Source organism: Gastrolobium bilobum, unplaced genomic scaffold (genome assembly GCF_033153095.1).
Source record: "Gastrolobium bilobum isolate Gb01-03AN ecotype WA unplaced genomic scaffold, APGP_CSIRO_Gbil_v1 utg2933, whole genome shotgun sequence".
Classification (NCBI taxonomy): domain Eukaryota; kingdom Viridiplantae; phylum Streptophyta; class Magnoliopsida; order Fabales; family Fabaceae; genus Gastrolobium; species Gastrolobium bilobum.
Window position 1 is genome coordinate 196899 of NW_026898380.1, and position 19093 is coordinate 215991.

A 19093-nucleotide genomic window follows, 5' to 3' on the forward strand; every position below is an offset into this window, starting at 1 on the left:
GATCACAAGGATTATGGTGAATTTATCAAATCAGGGTTCATGCACCAACATCCCTATTGTCATACAATTTCCCTAAATCAATCTATAAGGAGAAAACTAATAGAAAGAATTAAAAATAGATAAATTCATTCAAATATAGAAATAGAAGAATTCAGAGACAATTTAATTCATAAAAAATAAAGATTAATTTGGTTCTATCTACATAAAAGTCTAGCCTAGCATACTGAATTGAAAAGCAATAAGAAAGAAAATAGTTCCCCAAGACTCCATTGGTATGATGTCGTCTTGGCTTCCCAATGTTTCAACGCTCCGCAACAGGATTCCTTCTTTGGGTCTCTGTGTATTTTCTGTGGTGTGCTGTGAATGAGTGAATTCCATTGACCCCAAGCTTCCTATTTATAATCTTTGAAGCCACATCTTTTTAATCATTTATCGAATCTCCCCATGGATCTCTATCAAATTCGCACTCAAATATTTAATTGTTTCCTTTTTTTATTTAAGATCCTGCATATTGGGCTTCAAATCTTTGTTATGATTCCTTTATCACTTCTTAGCACCAAATCTTGTGGATTTACCTTCAAAATGAGCAAGATATCAAAACATTATCTCAATTTTCAAATTTGTATGATTTTATCATATAACACCTTGAATTCCATGCAATCTACCATATAATTCTTGTAGAATTTAGCATAAAAACATGGTAAACCAAAGGTTTATCACATATCCAGAAATTTCCTCATCTTCAACTAAGGTATCATCATTTTCCCTTTGAATATGTTGGGCTTCCTCATTCAATGCTAAGCTCAAGCCCATTTGAGGGGTTTCCTAAAAACCCTAACCCTAATTTCCACCTCCTCTATATATACTCATTAGTTGTGGGTGGAGGCTAGGTCATATGAGAGAATTTTATTTGACAGATATTTGAGAGAAAATTGTTTGAGCAAAGCTTTATGCTTTGCATTTGAGAGATCTCTAGAGAGAGTTTGAGTGAAACATCTCTAGGGTAGTTTTGATTATCACCATAGTTAGAGAGGTTGAGTTAACCACCACATTGGTGTATTCTGATTATTTTGTAACCATTATTTTCATAGTGGATTTTTGATCTGGACTAGCTCCCGTGGGTTTTTTACTTCTTCGTTGGAGAAGGTTTTCTCACGTTAAATCTGATTGTGTTCTTCTTCTCTCTCTCATGTTTTGTGATTTTTCGTTTTTGATTTTTCCGCTGTGTTGCCTGACCTGGTGAAATTCAGGCCGAGGTATTGCCGAGATCCGAGATCAGGATCTTGTTGATTGACTTCCGCACAAAGGCTGCTTAGCCGATCTGAGGGAACCGAGTTCCCATTCCTTTTCCATTGTCATTATTTTGAATATCAAAGGTGTTCATATTCTTTCATCCTCACTTGTTAGGAGTATCTGTCATTTGTTTGGGTTTTCTGATTTGGATCTTCGCTGCTTTCTCCCTATATTGTATTATATTCTGCAGTGTTTAAATGCTTGTTGAATTTATGTAGCATTTCTGATGTTTTTGGGTAGACGAGCATATCAATTTTCCATTTCTCTGGAAACACAAGTTGTTCATTATATTTATCCTTCCCTAGAAATGATAGGGAAGAAAAATCTCCAACAGTATGTGCACGCGCGTGCCAAAAAAACAAACACATAACTTGGTCAAAAAAAATTTGAATCATAAATTTAGTCTGTAATAACAGCTTTCCTTAAATGATAACTTTTTATCATGAAATATCTCAATAAATATAATAGTTGAATTGTTTTGATATTAACAATTATCATTCAAGTAATTATTTCCAGGTCTACCTTCGAAATCAAATTGACATTAATGACCATCTAATGGTAAAATTGATTGATAGTAACTATATTTAGTTGTTACAATATCCTATCCCAAAATACAATGATTAATTTTCAAGTTTTATTCCGTGGAATTGTCATTTTTTTCAAGGAGGTGGGATTCGTGTGATTCCATGTTTCATAGAATCAAATTTAAATATGACTTGTGCTTATTTATTTTATACAATAAGTATTATCTTTTAAAAATAATGCTCTCAATTTTAAAATAATTTTTATTTAATGTTTTACGTTAAAATTACATTTGAGTAGATTATATCTTCATTTCATTTAGTGAAAATATCATCAGATAAAGATAAAAGGGGAAGGTTATACTTACAACCTATTTTTCTTTACAACCTCTTACAACCAATATCTTAACCGTTGATTTCCGTCAATCAACGGTTAAGATTTTTGCAAATAAAATTTATTAAATAATTATTAATTCACAATAAATCTTAACCGTTGATTGACGGAAATCAATGGTTAAAATATTGGTTGTAAGAGGTTGTAAAAGAAAATAGGTTGTAACTATAATCTCTCCCAAGATAAAAATAGAAAAACTAACATTTCTTTTGGCTTGTAATGTAATAAATAATTTGTTTACCAAAAAAAAAGTAATAAATAATTATTTAAAAAAAATTAAAAATAAAAGTTAATGCAGATAGAGGAACTACATAGCGTATCAGAATCTTTTTTGGAGAAATTTAATATTAAGGGATCTGTACAAAATCAGACGCATTAAATCCATTCCCATAAATCAAGTGCTTCAGTTATTAAAAGGAAGAAATCAATTTAAAAAATTCAAGTTGTTGTTTCCTTTGTTAGAAATGATAGGGAAGAAAAATCTCTAGTCTGCTGTTCGTGATGATAATGAAAAGGAGGATGAAAATGAGTTTCTCAAAAGATCCCTCCTGGGCCTCGGTGTTGGTTTTGGGGAATACCCAGGACTGAAGAGAAAAAACGCAAGCAATGCTTCGTGGATATCAGTATTTTAGCTTATTTAGTGAACCTGGTTTAACTTATTTTAAATATAGAGAATATAATTAAATTTATATGTTTGTATTTATATATTTTTATATATCCGAGTCGAGTTTAATAACACTGATATAAAGCATTCTTCTTTTAATTGGATAATAATAATTCTAAAAATATAAAATAAGCATGAGTAAATTAGCAGCTTAAAAAAACAAGAAAAAAGTAGGAGTCAAATATTGGTGTGGGTTTGATGATATAGATATAAATTGGTTAAATTAATTGTAAAGTATGAATATAATTTTATGTTAATTGAAATATAGATTTAATAATTTTGAAATAAATGAAAGGATGGTACTTGAAATTTGTGGATAAGATCCCTACTTAAAACAAAAATATAGTTTATATGTCCTGATTTTGATAATTATAATGTCAAATATTTAAAACAGACAGTTTAATATTTTTATATTATTGTTTGTTTGACTATCGGGTCAATCTATTCTTAATATAGATAGAAAAGGCCAATGTACTTGGGGAAGCTATTAATTACGTGAAACAACATCAAGAACGCGTTGCAATGCTGGAGCAAGAGAGTAAGAAGAAAAGCTCCAACTCAATGATCTTTATTAAGAAATCTATGTCTCATCCTCGCTGCTCTCATAATATCATGTAACTGCACATGTCATGATTCTACACTATGGAAGCCCAAGAAAAATACGTAAAGCGCAAAACTAATGTTGTGTGTATTTAGCTTGGGATTTGGATCTTTTATTCAACTCTAGAACATATCACAACAGCCTATGAGCGGGTGTCTTTGTGTTGTTCATGAGCAAGTCAAGTGAAGTGAAAGGATTCAAATCTAAGTTTAGTTTACAAGTCATTTCCATTTTGTACATCTTTTGCGTTTTCTTCGTGTTTGTTTGTTTACATTCATTCGGGGTTGGCTATGTTGACCAAGTGTTATATTATTTGGCATGCGTGTTACCAGTGGCGGACCCAGGAATTTTTACTGTGGGGGGCTAAAATTTAAATATTTATTTTTCTCTTCAAACATAATATATGAGAGGCCAAAATATGAAAAATTAAATATTTGTTCCTTTTTCAACCACAATATGTGGGAGGCCGAAACCTCAATCCAGAGAACATAACTCATAAATACCTTTTTTAACTTGTTATAGAGAGAAAGAAGGAGAAAGAGAGAGAGAGGTGGAAGATGTCACCGTAAAATCTACTATCAATTTGAAAAAAACTACACCTTTTCAACCCCTAAAATAAACATTTTTTATGCAAAGAAAACAAAGAAAAAGAGAAGAGAGCATAGGTTTAGATTTCACAAAAAATATATACTAATTACTATAATCTTAATAGATAATTCAAAGCAGACCCTTCTCATTTCTTTATCTCTTTTTCTATTCACTTATTGTTAGCCCAACAAGAAAAAAAAAGCCAAAGATAAATTAGAAGAGATAGATTGCCAAGAAGCACAATCACCAAAACCCTTCAGCCCCTCACTTCCCTCTCTGTCACGAATCATCAGAAAAGGAGAGGGATCGAAAGAATAAGGTTCATTCTTTCATAACACTCTCAGACTTCTTATTTTTATTCATGGATGGAAAGATTTGTGCTAACATCTAAGCATAATACAAGTTGAAACTGTAAGTTTCAAGTTGAAATTGCAATCAGAGTTAGAGGGGTTTCAATAGATATAGGACCTGAGAATATAAAGAAGCTCTATAAACTGTTTGCGGTGGGAGAACACAACTTCACATTAATAGAGAGAAAAAATGGAGGTTTCTTACATTATATTTATGTTAAAAAAATTCTTCAAATTTTGATAGGGGCGGCCGCCTACCCTAGCACCCCCTGGTTCCACCCCTGCGTGTTACAGATAGGTTCTTATATAGAGAGTTGTGGCCTCTTTGCTTAACAATCCTCACCCGAGCTGTGGTCTCTTTCATGCTATTGATCACCTTTGAAAGGTGGACTACAATTTTGATATGTTCGATTAGATTGTTGATTTTTTTAATGTCTTACCAATATATAAAAAAATATTATGTTTCTTATTGAAAAAAATTTATCTCCTACATACACATAAAAATATGGGGAGTGATGTGAAAAGAAGAGAGAGAAAAAGAAAATATGAACTCCGCACACTTTTATGTGTGCGTAGGAAATAAAATGTATCTCCTACAACGTGAGAAACATTATTCTCATATAAAAAACATATTAATATTTTAAAAAAAAATATCAATTAATGTGGAAATGATCTTGCCTTTAATTTGCATCATTTTAAGTACACATGCAATTCCTATTACCAATGATCTAATTAACTTTATATAAATTATTCAAGCTGTAATTTTTAAGAATTGTCCAACATATTTGATTCCTTCTATTGAAGTTGTACTCATAGAGTATGGAAGAAAAACAATTGAGAGAGAACATTAAAGGGAGCCGAATCTCGAGATACAATTTCATACTTGCTTGAAACAATTACGTGCCATTTAGATATTATGCATATTATAATTATTGTAACTATTATAATAAAAATTTGATTTAATTTTTTTTTAAATGCATTACAAAATAAAAGAATATAAACAAGAAAAAAAACTTCAACTTAACATAAAAAAAGAGAGTCTACTAAGCTATTACATTGGAACGATTATAAAAACATTCTTCAATTCTTCATTCCTTGTGTTTGGACTTGCGGTCATTTGCCCAAGAGTAAGTCCGCCATAATGAGTTGTCAATGTAAGAAAATTTCAAAATATGATTATATGATTTTAGAACACCAAAAGAGTTTAGGCTTACTTGTTGACGACATGATTCTTCTTGATGTCTCAATTGTAGTGCTTTCTTTGGTATTCCTGCAAAGGTCGAAAGACCACGATCTTTCTTTGCAATTCACACCACTCCCTGTTTACAATTGTTGATAGGGCGAGTTGTGGAGTGACAGTTTTTCAACATAATATGAATACAGAGAGAGCCAACCCAAAAAAAAATTGAGCAAACCTGCGGGTTGGCGAATTTTTTGGCCTAAAATTGTGGAGAGGGAAGAAAGTGGGTCATTATTAGACAAATTCAGTGACACCAAAAACGGCATCCAACCACAAATCTTATTTGGTATCTCAGAAGTGAGTGAGTTTGACCCAAGATCCAACCTTTGCGAGTTCTTACCATAGTGCTCCAATGACTTGGGGATCTGACCATAGAGATTCAACTCTCAGAGACAATGTTATCAATATCAAACCGAATCGGCCGGTTCAACCGAAAATTGGTAAACAGGTCATGCCACCGGTCCGGGTATCTTAATAGATTGGAGATGCATTTTAACCGGTATAACCCATGTAACTCGGTCGGGATTCTTCCAAATCGGTGACTCGCCGTTTCACCGAGTGAGAACCATTTTTGCAGACTTAGAGGTGGGGGACTGAAATGGATATTAGAAAAGAAAAATAAAAGGAGGATGAGAAGGGGGTCGTTCCAGCGATGAAAGGAAGTAACCCAGGTATCTTCTATTGATTAAAGAATTGGAATCAGGGCTCGCTCTTCCTTTAATTTGCATCTTCTGTAACTAGAGTAAGAACCCGCACCGTTAATTTAGGAATTAAATTAATTTAAATATGAGTTTAAGAGACAAATTCCATAATTGACCTTGAATAATTATGAGAAAGCTTAAATAATTATAGTATGTGATTAACAATGTCGAAAGTCGCTTTTCTGACGAAAAGTGCAGATACCGGTTCTTCCTCAAAGTATAAGTGTGTACCGATGAAGTATCCCGGAAAATTATGAAAAATATGTATATAGCACTAGAATAATATATATGCGTAGTATAACAAGTTTGGAGTCGAAATAATGAGAATCTACGTCAGGACTGATACCGGCTACCTAAAAGCGCGTACCGGCAAAGTGCTCCGAAAATTATAATAAAAATATGATAAATCCTAGAAAAATGGCTAGGTTCAGAATCCAAAGTTTGAGATTAAAATGATAAGTGGAGCTATTAGTGCTAATACAGTGTGATTAAAATTAATACGCATATAAATAGAGGTGGCACTAAACCCTAGGCTGATACTCAGCTTCCTACGTGCCTCCTTGGTTCAGCATTTTCTGCCACCTTCCTCCATTGTTCTCCTTGCTTGAGAAATCCCTCAAGGCACCATATTTTTCATAGATTCTTCACCTCTAACCTTCTATACACTTGAGAGCAACCTAGGGTGGGAGAAAAATGAGTTCTTGAGAGTGTGTGTGGCTGTGTGTTCTGAGTTGGGACTGCCCACCTTGGTTGGGGGTTGAAGGGACCATTTTATTTGTTGTTGGTGCTTCAAGAAGCTACCTTTGGAGAGAAAGGTCCTAGCTTGTGGGTGCATTTTTGTGGCCTTGCTATGGCTGACCATTGGAGCTGTGTGGAAAGCTCCAAGCACCTCCCTTTGCTCTGTTTTGAGCCATTGGTATGCATCACCACCTTTGTTCTTGAAGTTTCCATATAAAAGATGAGTAAGTAACCAACACAATCACTGAACCAAATGTGTTTAAAGATGCATGCTTAACGTGTATAAGTGTTAAAAACTGAGTCTTAGAAGGATATATTCGCGAAAATGCAGAACTGCATTCTGTCGCGAAATATCCTGATCTGATATCCGGATATTGATATCCAGATATGGGGCTTGTGATATCCGAATATGATATCCAGATATGGCCCCGACATATATCCGGATATTCTGGGAAATTCGTGTTGGTCACTGTTCTGTGCATATAGAATGGGATTTTGGGTTTGTTGACCCATGATTGGTTAAGTTGAACCTCTGTAATAATTGAACTAAGTCAGAATCACATAGACTAAGGGCTTATGGCTTTGGGAGAAACCTAATGGCATGAAACGTAAAAGAAAACGTTGACGTTATGTCATAAACTATGAGATTATAATTGTTGATACGATTGCTGGTTTAAACAGACCGTGAGAGTGTTGTTTGTAGACCTTGGACTGTTGTGGACTCTTTACTTGAGATTGATAGCTTGAGAGGTAAGCTTCTGGTTCTCGGATTGATCTGTTGCTTGTTCCACCGACCTTCATGGGACGATGGTTTATATGCATGTATGCTTTTATGAAAAATGATATATGCATTGATATATGCCTGAGATATGTTGATATAATTGTTGATGTAATGTATGAATGTGATGTTAGTACTTGTACGATCAGGCAGCAACCCTGGTGTGCAAGGCATGAGGCAGTATCCCTCATGTTTGGTAGGTAGCAGACGTGTATAAACCCTATTTTGTTCCTTGGCCAGTCGAACCGCACTTGCATACATCACATGATTAATGAGTTGTAGTACTTGGCTCGTTGAGCAAGAAATATCTTGTCATGATTTAAATGCCTTAACATGAACATGCATTGTAATTACTGTTTTCGAACTTATATTTATACTTGTAAGTGAGCTTAAGCGGAAGAGTCTTGGAGGACCCTTTGTCTTACTGAGATTTCTTGTTAGAAATCTCACCCCGTGTTGGGGCACATTTTCAGGTTCAGGTACCTCAGGGGTTGAGACCTCTAGCGGCAGGAGGCCGGAGCTGAGTTGATATTTATATGCTGTTGTGCTTGGATGCTGACCTGTTTTTCATTTATTATCATGTTATTTGATTTGAGACTTTGTTGAGCTTTGTTGCCTTATTTGGTAAGCATGGGAGTTGTCTATGCCACATTGATTATGCTGTGTTATTTAGATTTGTGATGTATAATGTATCAGGATATTGTCCGGTCTATGTGTTTTAGTTCCGTGACTATATACATAGTTATTTATGATATGAGGATATTCAGTGTAATTATTTATTGCAATTTACATACAGGCAGTATTTTGAAAATGGTTAAGTAATCAACTTGGTTAATAATGATGTCATAATTGAAATGAAATAGTTAGCTTCCACATTTAATTGAGCTGCGCTTGATATCGTAATATGATAACAAATCCGGATGCATACGAGGTGTTATATAGAGCGTCCATGGTCAGAGAAAAAAAAATGAAGAAAGAGAAAAGAAATATGAAAAATGAAACGGAGAAAGAAGAGGCAGAAAAATAAAGAGGCAAAAAAAATAAAGGTGAAATAATAAGAAGAGGTAAAAGAGAAAAGAGATGGAGAGAGAAAAGAGAGAGGGGGAGAAAAGTAGAGCAATAATGACATATTGCTTTTTGAAAATTGAAATATATGAGGGGCTCTAGGAATTCTCGTTTCAGTTGTCATTAAGTCTGAGTCATATATGTGTCGTTTAAAAATTAGTTTTTTATTTTTAAAATAAGTTATTTTTGGCTTTTTATTTATGAATATTTCTATCTATTTTTGGTTCATCATAGATTCTTAATTAAATAATTGCCTCATAGAAAAAGTCATATAGGTTTATAATTTTATTAATTTAGTTTAATGCTAATTTAAAAAGGTATTTTTTTAAATATATATATACACACACTTTTAATTTTCTATATTTCATTTAAATTTAAAACAAAAATTATAATTTATCTCCTCAAGTTTAAAATTAAAATGTATATATTACAATTCAATATAAAAGCACATAAAATTTTTGAATTTGTTAGACATCATTATGAATTTTGCTAGACAATATAAAAATTAAGAAATTTTGAATATAAAATATAAATTTATATATATTTTTCCGAGTCATGCGGTTCAACCAGTGACCTGGGTCCCCGGCCGAGTCTATGTCTGGTTCGGGTTTAATAATATTGCTCGACGATCCAGACCCAAGACCTCGTTTTCCCCCTGGTTTCAGCAAGCCATGCCGAAGAAGTCGCAGATGAAACCCTCAGTCCAACTATGGCAACTTAGATAATAATATAAACCATTAATTGTCATTATTCATCCTTTTTCACAATGTGACTTTAATTCTTTTAACTAGGCCTCTCATCTAAGTAATTATTCATTAATTAGGATTATTGTAACACCCCGTATATATTCGGTAGTGTTATCATTACATCGTATTAAGCTACGATTAATTAAAAATGCAGAATATTATTTTTCTTTTCGATTATGACGTCATTAAACTTAGCCAAGTTGATTACTTACTCAATTTCATAAAATATCGCCTGAATGTAAATTGCAATAAGACATCTACTGAAATACCTCAAAATAACATATAAAGTGAGTATCTAAGTCACGACATTATATCACGTAATCCGGACAATATCCTGATACATTTATACAACTCTAATAAACGCAAGGCATAACAAGTCTACGTGGCATGGACAATCCCCATGCTCACCAAATCAACAGCGTCTCATCAAGATAATTATAATCAAAATCATAGAATGAAGCTCAAAGCATAAAAACAACATGCATATCCAGCATCCAACAAGTCAGCATATCATCAATATCTAACTCAGCTCCGGCCTTCTGCCGCCTGAGGTCTCAACATTACCTGACCCTGAAATAAGCATTCCCCAAACGTGGGGTGAGATCTCTAAACCAAAAATCTCAGTAAGACAAGGGGTCCTCAAGGATCTTCCACCCCAAGCTCACTTACATGTGCAATATAAGTTCTAAAAGCATTTATCAATATAAGTTCTCAAAACTATGTAGTGCAACAGATATCTATAGCATGTGTGTAATCACTATTCTACTGGCCAGAGAAATGTAGGAATACGTCTATACCTACATGTAGTACAAGGAACACCGTTTGCACCTCACCCACAACCTCACCATATTGTATGTTCTACATACTCAGGCTTACCGTATAGGTGGAACACCTCCATGCATATCAACAAGGCACTAACATATAACAGCTCAACAGCATTTTCAAAACATCAAAAGCATGTAACACAACATGCATATACCATACCCCCATGGGACATGGTGGAACCACAACATGGCTAAACCGAGGACACGAAAGCTTACCTTGCAAGCTCCCTAACTAATGCCAAGAGTCCTCACCGCTCAAGTCCAACACACAGCAGATCACAATCTGATTTAGGACCAGCAAGTGTATCAACATACATAACTCAAAAGCATTAACATAAAGACTACGTTCTCCTTTAACGATTTACGTCTTAAGGCTTCCAACAAAGCCAAAAGCCCATAATCACATGATTCTGACTTAGTTCATTAATTACAGAAGTTCAACTTCATCAATCTAGGGTCCACAAACCCCCAATAGCCTACTGTCCTAACAGCACAGCTACTGTTCTTCAAAATCCCAGAATATCCGGATATTCCTCGGGTACATATCCGAATATGCAATATCCGGATATCTCACTGACCATATCCGGATATCACATATCCGGATATTTCTCGAGAAGATATCCGGATATTTCACGACAGAATGCAGAAACTGCATTTCGTGAAGATATCCTCCCAAGGTTGGGTTTTTACTGATTCTAGACATTTAAGCATGCATTTCTAGGTGTGTTAATCGTTACCCAACATTAAGTTATCACCTTTTAACTTTACATGCATCAAGGTACCATTTTTAAGCATTAAACTTAAGAACAGAGGTTGGTACAACATACCAAGGCTCAAAACTCAGAACAAAGAGACTCTTGGAGCTCACTAGCCACTCCCAAGGTTCTGTCTCTCACTGCACACGAAAATGGTGCACAAAAGTGGTTCTTTTACCCAACAAGGAAGCTCCTTGAAGCTTCAAAACACCAAAAGAAAGCTCCCTCCTTTCCAAAATGTGAACACAACAAGCTTAACCTCACAAAACAGAAGCCTCACTCAGAAAATAGGTCCTTTTCCCACTCACAAGAGACCATCACACCCAACCAAGTGTTTCCCCAAGAGAAAGTGTGAAGAAATCAAAGAAAAGGTAGGAACTTGGCCTCACAATGAGAAGAGAACCTCCAAGAACAGAGTATCAATTGACCAGCCCCTTAGCAACCACGTAGGAGTTCTATTTTCTAGGGCATTGTGCCCTTAAAGATAGTATATATAGCCACTTACTCAATAAACACACAGTATTAGCTTTAATTGCTACGCTTAGCATTTTAATCCCAAACTTTGGATTCTTAACCTACTCAATTTTACCAGAATTTTCATATTTTTATTATAATTTTTTGAGCACCTTTCCGGTACGCGCTTTTCATAGCCAGTATCAGTTTCTCGCACCAGTTCTCATCATTTGGACTTGAAACTCGTTTTACGAGTCCTACATATTACTCTAGTAATTATCATGCACTTATTTTAATTTTCCGGGATACTTTTTCGGTACGCATTTATACCGACTAGCAGAACCGGTATCTGCACTTTTCTTCCGAAAAGCGACTTTCAGTATTTTAAACCACTTACTTCATTAATTAAGCCTCATAAATAATTATTAGGGTCAATTATGGAATCATTTCCTATTTTCACATAATTAATTAATTAAAATACCTTATTTAACGATGCGGGTTCTTACAATTATTCCTTAAAAAATTCTTAAATTAATAATTTATAAGTTAGGGTCATTATACACGCACATGTGTGTTATGATTTAGACACATTTATGATTTATGATTTACACACATGCGTGCTAGGTTGTACACCCTTATTTATAACAATATGGGATATTCTATTTTATTCATTCTTGTATTTATTGTTTTTTGGATTTTTTTTATCATATATATGTTATGATTTAATATATATTTTTTTGTAAGACTTATGATTTAATCTTTACTTCATAAGATAATACATTAGAACTAATTATCAGAATTTTTCTTAAACAATTAGATGAACAAATTAATTAAAGTTAATTATTTTATGTGTAAATTTAATAAGATTACAAAAATTGCTTGATAGTATTATGTTTTCCCCACTGTCCTAATATTATGTTTTTTGGTTATGTTACTTAGGGCATGTTTGGTGCACAATATAAGATAAGGTCTTATAGTGTAAGTGTAAGAACCTGCACCACTAATTAAGGAAATTAATTAATTAAATATGAAAATTAGGAAATAATTCTATAACTGACCCTAATAATTATTATGAGGCTTTAATAATTATGGTAAGTGATTAAGAATGCTGAAAGTCGCTTTTCGGACGAAAAGTGCAGATACCAATTCTGCTACTCGGTATAAATGCGTACCGATGAAATATCCCGAAAAATTATTATAAGTGCATGAATATTCCTAGAATATTATATAGGACTTGTAAAACAAGTTTTAAGTTAAAATAATGAGAACTAGTGCCAGAATTGATACTGGCTATGGAAAAGCGCGTACCGGAAAGGTGCTGCGAAAAATAAAATAAAAATATGATAAATCTTAGAAAACTGAGTAGGTTCAGAATCCTAAGTTTGGGATTAAAATGCTAAGCGTAGCTATTAATGCTAATACTGTGTGTTTAAGTTTAAACCGGCTATATAAGCACCATTGCACATGATCCTAGGTCATTCTAAGTGCCTTGTGCGTGGGAAATTCTGAAGTTTGTAGTCAGCCCTTACCACCTTCACCTTTCCTCACTCTCTTGAGCCAAAGATGCCATTTTTACTCTTGGTTTCTCTACCAAAACACTATTTCCTTGTGTGAGTTGGTCTTGTGAGGTTGTGGGTGGCTTCTTTGCTGAGTTTAGGTCTCTGTTTTGTTGAGCTTAGGGGCTGAGTTCATAAGCTTGGGTGAGAGAGCCTTTGTCTTGTCTTGTTGATGCTCCAAGGAGCAACCTTTGTGAAGAAAGGAGCCATCTTGAAGCTCATTTTCGTGCACTTGGTAGTCAGCACTTTGGGAGCTGCATAGTGAGCTCCAAGAGCCTTCCTTGTTCTGTTTTGAACCTTGGGTAAGCTTCACTAACATTGGATCATGAGTTTTAATGGTTAAAAAAGGTGTCTTGGCATGTTTAATGAGTTAAACAAGTAACCAACTGTTATATGAACTTAAAAGAGGTTAAACATGCATGCTTGGACGTTGGAATGGGTTAAAAACCCAACCTTTGGAAGGATATCTCGCGAAATGCAAATCTACATTCTGTCGCGAAATATCCGGATATGCATATCCGGATATTGATATCCGGATATTGGCAGAGAGATATCCGGATATTGATATCTGGATATACCCCCAACAAATATTCGAATATTCTGGGTTTTCGTGAACAGTGAAGGTACTGTTCATACAGAATGATATTTATGGGTTTGTGGACCCATAATGGGTTATGTTGAACCTCTGTAATAATTAACTAAGTCAGAATCTAATTGATTAAGGGCTTGTGACTTTGTGAGAAGCCTAAAGACATAAAACGTAAAGGAAAGGCGTTGTCTTTTATAGTATGCTTTTAGAGTATGATTATTGATGTTATAATTGGTCTAAACAGATTGTGATCTTGTTGTTTATGGACCTTGAGATTGTGGGGACTCTTGGCTTGAATAGCTAGCTTGCAAGGTAAGCTTTCGTGTCCTAGGTTTAGCCATTGTTGGTTCCACCATGTCCCTTGGAGGTATGGTTATATGCATGATGTTGTTTTCATTATATATTGGTTTGTGAAATGCTGTTAAGCTGTTATATGCAAGTGCCTTTATAATATGCATGTGGTGTTCCACCTATACGGTAAGCCTGAGTATGTGGTACATACAATAGGGTGAGGCTGTGGGTGAGGTGCAAGCGGTGTTCCTTGTACTAACTGTAGGTAATAGACGTATTCCTGCATTTCTCTAGCCAGTAGAATAGTTTTGACACACATGGCATAAATATCTGCTGCACTGCATAGTTTTGGAACTTATACTGTTAAATGCTTTTGAACTTATATTGCACATGTAAGTGAGCTTGGGGTGGAAGATCCTTGAGGACCCCTTGTCTTACTAGATTTCTTGTTTAGAGATCTTACCCCACGTTTGGGGGCGCTTATTTCAGGTTCAGGTAACCAGGGGGTCGATACCTCTAATGGCAGGAGGCCAGAGCTTAGTTGATACCTATTTATGCTGCTTATGCTGATTTGCTGTTATGCTTGGATGCTGGATCCTGTTTACTGCTTTGTGCTTTTAGCTTCAGTTATGGATTACATTGTTGAGACTCTGTTGTTATGTTGTCCATTTGGTGAGCATGGGATTTGTCCATGCCACGTTGACTTGTCTATGTTTTAGTTTGGATTAGAGTTGTAATAATGTATCAGGATTATGTCCGGACTATGTGTTGTAGATCCGTGACTTTAGATACTCACTATTATTTTATGAGGTATTTCAGTTAGTTATCTTTTGCAATCACATACATGCGATATTTTTATGAAAATTGATTAAGTAATCAACTTGGCTAAGATTAATGACGTCATAATTGAACAGAAAAAGATATTCCGCATTTTTAATTAAGCATGGCTTAATACGATGACATGTTAACAAACTGGGTATACACGGGGTGTTACAGTAAGACATGATAATATAAGGCTTGATTGTATAAGACCTGGTTAAATTTTGATATTATCTAGCGTTTAGTATGATATGGTATAAGTTAATGTATTGTATGAGATAATATCATCCAGTGTTCGGTAATGCACTGTATAATACTAGATAGGATAAAAATAAATAGTTTTGAAAAAATACCATTTAATAAAGAATTTATATAATTCTTCCAAATATGTCATATGATATTAATTTTTATAAATATCTATTGATCAGTAAGTCCAAAAAATATATTTGCTTTTGTAGAAATAAAAATCTCGAATATTTTAGAAATTAATATATTGAAAAATTAATTTTATTTTATATATTAATATTAAAATAATATATTAATTCTTGAGAAAGGGTGAAAAGGTTATAATAGGAAAGAAAACAAACGAGAAGGGATTTATTTAATACATCAATCCCTTATCAAACATAATCTCACTTTCTTATGTCTGATTAAATTATACATCATTTCGATGTATTAAGAGATTATGTTGTATAAGCTTATATTATACAATGGTTTCACCAAATAATTGAAAATGTCATAACTAAGGCCAACAAAACTGGCTCGACTCGGCTCGACAGAGCGACGAGCTTGCTCGCCCACACGCTGGGCCAAGCTTTTTGATTTTTTTTTAATGTAAAACAGGTTCAGGCTTGCGGGCCGAGTTTTTTAGCCCTCTCTCAAGAGCGGGGTGGGCTGACTCATATTTTTGTGGATTAATGGTGGGGTGGGGTAAGTTGCTTGCTTTTCCACCTCTATAACATATAGTATAAGTTTATATTATCATGTCTCATACATCACACCAAACAGACTGATGCTCTCCGGCTACCGATCGCACAAGTAATATAGAAACTAAGTAGAGTATCGTCTCCACAGGGATTGGATCGAATATCGATTAATATTCCTTTCAAGAATGGATGAATTCAAGAGGGTTGTTTTTGACAAATAATGTCGATTGAGAATAATAAGAACTAAAGACTTGTTTTTTGTATTTTTAAATTGAAGAATAAAAATAAGAATAGGAATGAATTGATTTGTGCAAATATGATAAAAGCATTGTAGCTAGGATACACTCACCATATGATCCCCACTTCTTACTTTGGATTGACTTACAATATTCATTTATAAAATTACTCGGATAAATTATTATCTAAAATAATTAGTTAAATCCCAATCCTTTGGCAATTTAACCCTTTAATCTTAATTGGAATCCTAATCCCTTAGCAACCCCTCATGAAAATTAAGCAATGAACTCAAAAATTTAGGCATCCGCAATTCAATACACATATATTCTTAGCATGCATACGAACCGTTATCCTACCCCCTTTCAGGATGAAAACCCCAATATTCCTATCTAGGGTTCTAACCCTCAGACTATTATCAACTATTAGAGTGATCAATTCTAATAAAGAAAATATAAATTACGAACAGGGTAGAGATAAAGATAATTATATAAACGAAGAATTATAAATTAATCCGCGTAAAAAGGGTTCACATAGGGCTCGTGACCCTAACTACAATAAAAAGTAAACTAGCCAAACATAATCATGGCTAAAAATTCAATATTCAATAACAGCATAAAATTAAAGAGAAAGGAAGAAGAACTTGATCCCAGAAATCCTCTCTGTGCATCGCCGTCGTCTCTCTTCAGAAGAATAAGTCTGAATCCCTAATTCTGTCATAAGGATCCTATTTATAAGCTTCTTTTCTTTCTTCCAAAATTACCCTTCGCGCAGCGCGGTCAAATTTCCCGCAAACCGGCGCCAGTTCGCGCCGGTTCGCGCCACGCTTCTATCCAATTCAGAAAAGTCGGACCTGATTGCACGTAAACTGGCGCCAGTTGGCGCCATTCTTCACCTTTTTGGGCGCCATTTGGCGCCACTTTCTCTTGTATTTTGGGCGCCTAGTGGCGCCATTCTTCTTATGTTTTGGGCGCCTAGTGGCGCCACTTTTGGTGCTAGGAGGCGCCATGTTGGCACTAGGTAGCGCCATGTGGTAGTCTCCGGTGCAAAATTTGTAAACTGGCGCGGGTCCGCGCCAGTGTGGTGCCGGTCCGCGCCATTCTTCTGGAATTTGTAGTGTGCTGCATCCGTGTGAAGTTGCGTTAACAGATTTGTATAATTTTGCAATTTTTACTCCTTTTATCTGTATAAACACAACCAATAGGTGAGAAATATTATTGAAAAGAAAGAATCAATATAATTAGCAAATATGTATTTAAGTTGCTCTTTTATGACTCAATTCTTCTCAATTTTAACACAGAAAATCACACTTGCCAGAGGCACATCATAGACCCTTAGTGAAATTGTACTTTTTTACACATATTTCTAACATTTCATTTGATTAGACTCTATAGGCAGTGTGAAGCAGTGTTGTTAAAAAGTAGTGTAAAAAACTTACATTTTTACCATTTTATTGATGTGATACTGTTAAAACGCAAGTAAAAATGCTACTCAGTAAAAATTGATAAAAATGTCGCGTAAAAATGATAAAGTGCAAGTTTTTACGTTTTTACTTAAACAAAAAAATGAACCTAGTTGGGCCAACTTTTAAACCATGACCCTATTTTATTTTTAAAAAAATCATATTTCCCATTTTCCCTAAATCAGAAAGAACAATGACTTTGAGGGTGTGCTAACTTCTTCTCGCTATCTTGCAGAGAAAGAAGAAGGTGAAGCCATTGGTGAAAAGTTTTAGTACCAAGCTAAGATGGGTTTTGAATCAATTTATCAAATAGTTAACCTTTTTTCACTTTTGGTCACGTTTTATTGGTCGTGAATGTATAAAAGTTTTGAATTTTTTTACACTTCGTTTGGAATGTCTTACAGTGAAAGACTTAACTTCATGGGTTTGATTGCTTTATAACTACTACCTATGTTTTTAACTCATGGGGAGATAGTGACGTGATTCGAGTTGTCATTTGCTTGATTTGAATAAATTGATATAATTTAAGAGTTGTTAAAATTAATTCTTTTGATGCAAGATGATGTGTTTAATTTGAATCAACAAATATAATTTAGGCGTTGTTAAACTTATCCTTTTGATATTTTGGAACTTAGTGGTAGAAGTTGTTAAATAGTTATGTGACTTATAACTTTTAAATATGAAGTTGTTCATTTAATCTTGAGTAGTGACTTATGTATATATTTTTTTAGCAAGCATATATATAATCAATTTTTCTACAGCCGCTTGACGTGCAACAATGACAACTTTTTCATATATATAGGTTAAAATATTTAATGTGGGAAAAAATAACCATATAAAAGGTAAAAAAATTAAATGTGGGAAATTATAACCATACACTGTCATTGTTGCATGTACAACAACTTTAGATATGATTTTACCATATATATATATATATATATATATATATATATATATATGACTTTAATGTTTCTACAGTGAATGTAGATAAGTTATCTACATGCACTCCCAAAACGACGTCGTTTTAGATTGAAACATTAAAAAATTATAAGGAGAACAACTATTTCAACCCTAAAATAAATTATAATTACAAAAATACCATGATTTTCATCTCAAAACGACGTCGTTTTGAGCTCAATATAGAAAACTGATCTACATTGACCGCAGAAAAAGCGAACTATATACATATATATATAGGGACATGATATATATATATATATATATATATATATATATATATATATATATATATATATAGGGATAGGTTATTCTACCTACTTTTATTTTGCCTATATATGCCTACCCCTTTTAATATCGTTCGGTTACAATCTCATCCAACGGTCGATATTTGTGAATATTTGTGATATAAAAAAACTTTTTTTTCTCTTTTTTTTCTATTCACTTCCTCCCACGCCCTTTCTCTCTCCTCTGCTTTCTCTCTTTTTCTGCGACCAATACCTATACGTATTTTAAATCATCCGTCCACATCCTTCTAATTTCTCTAT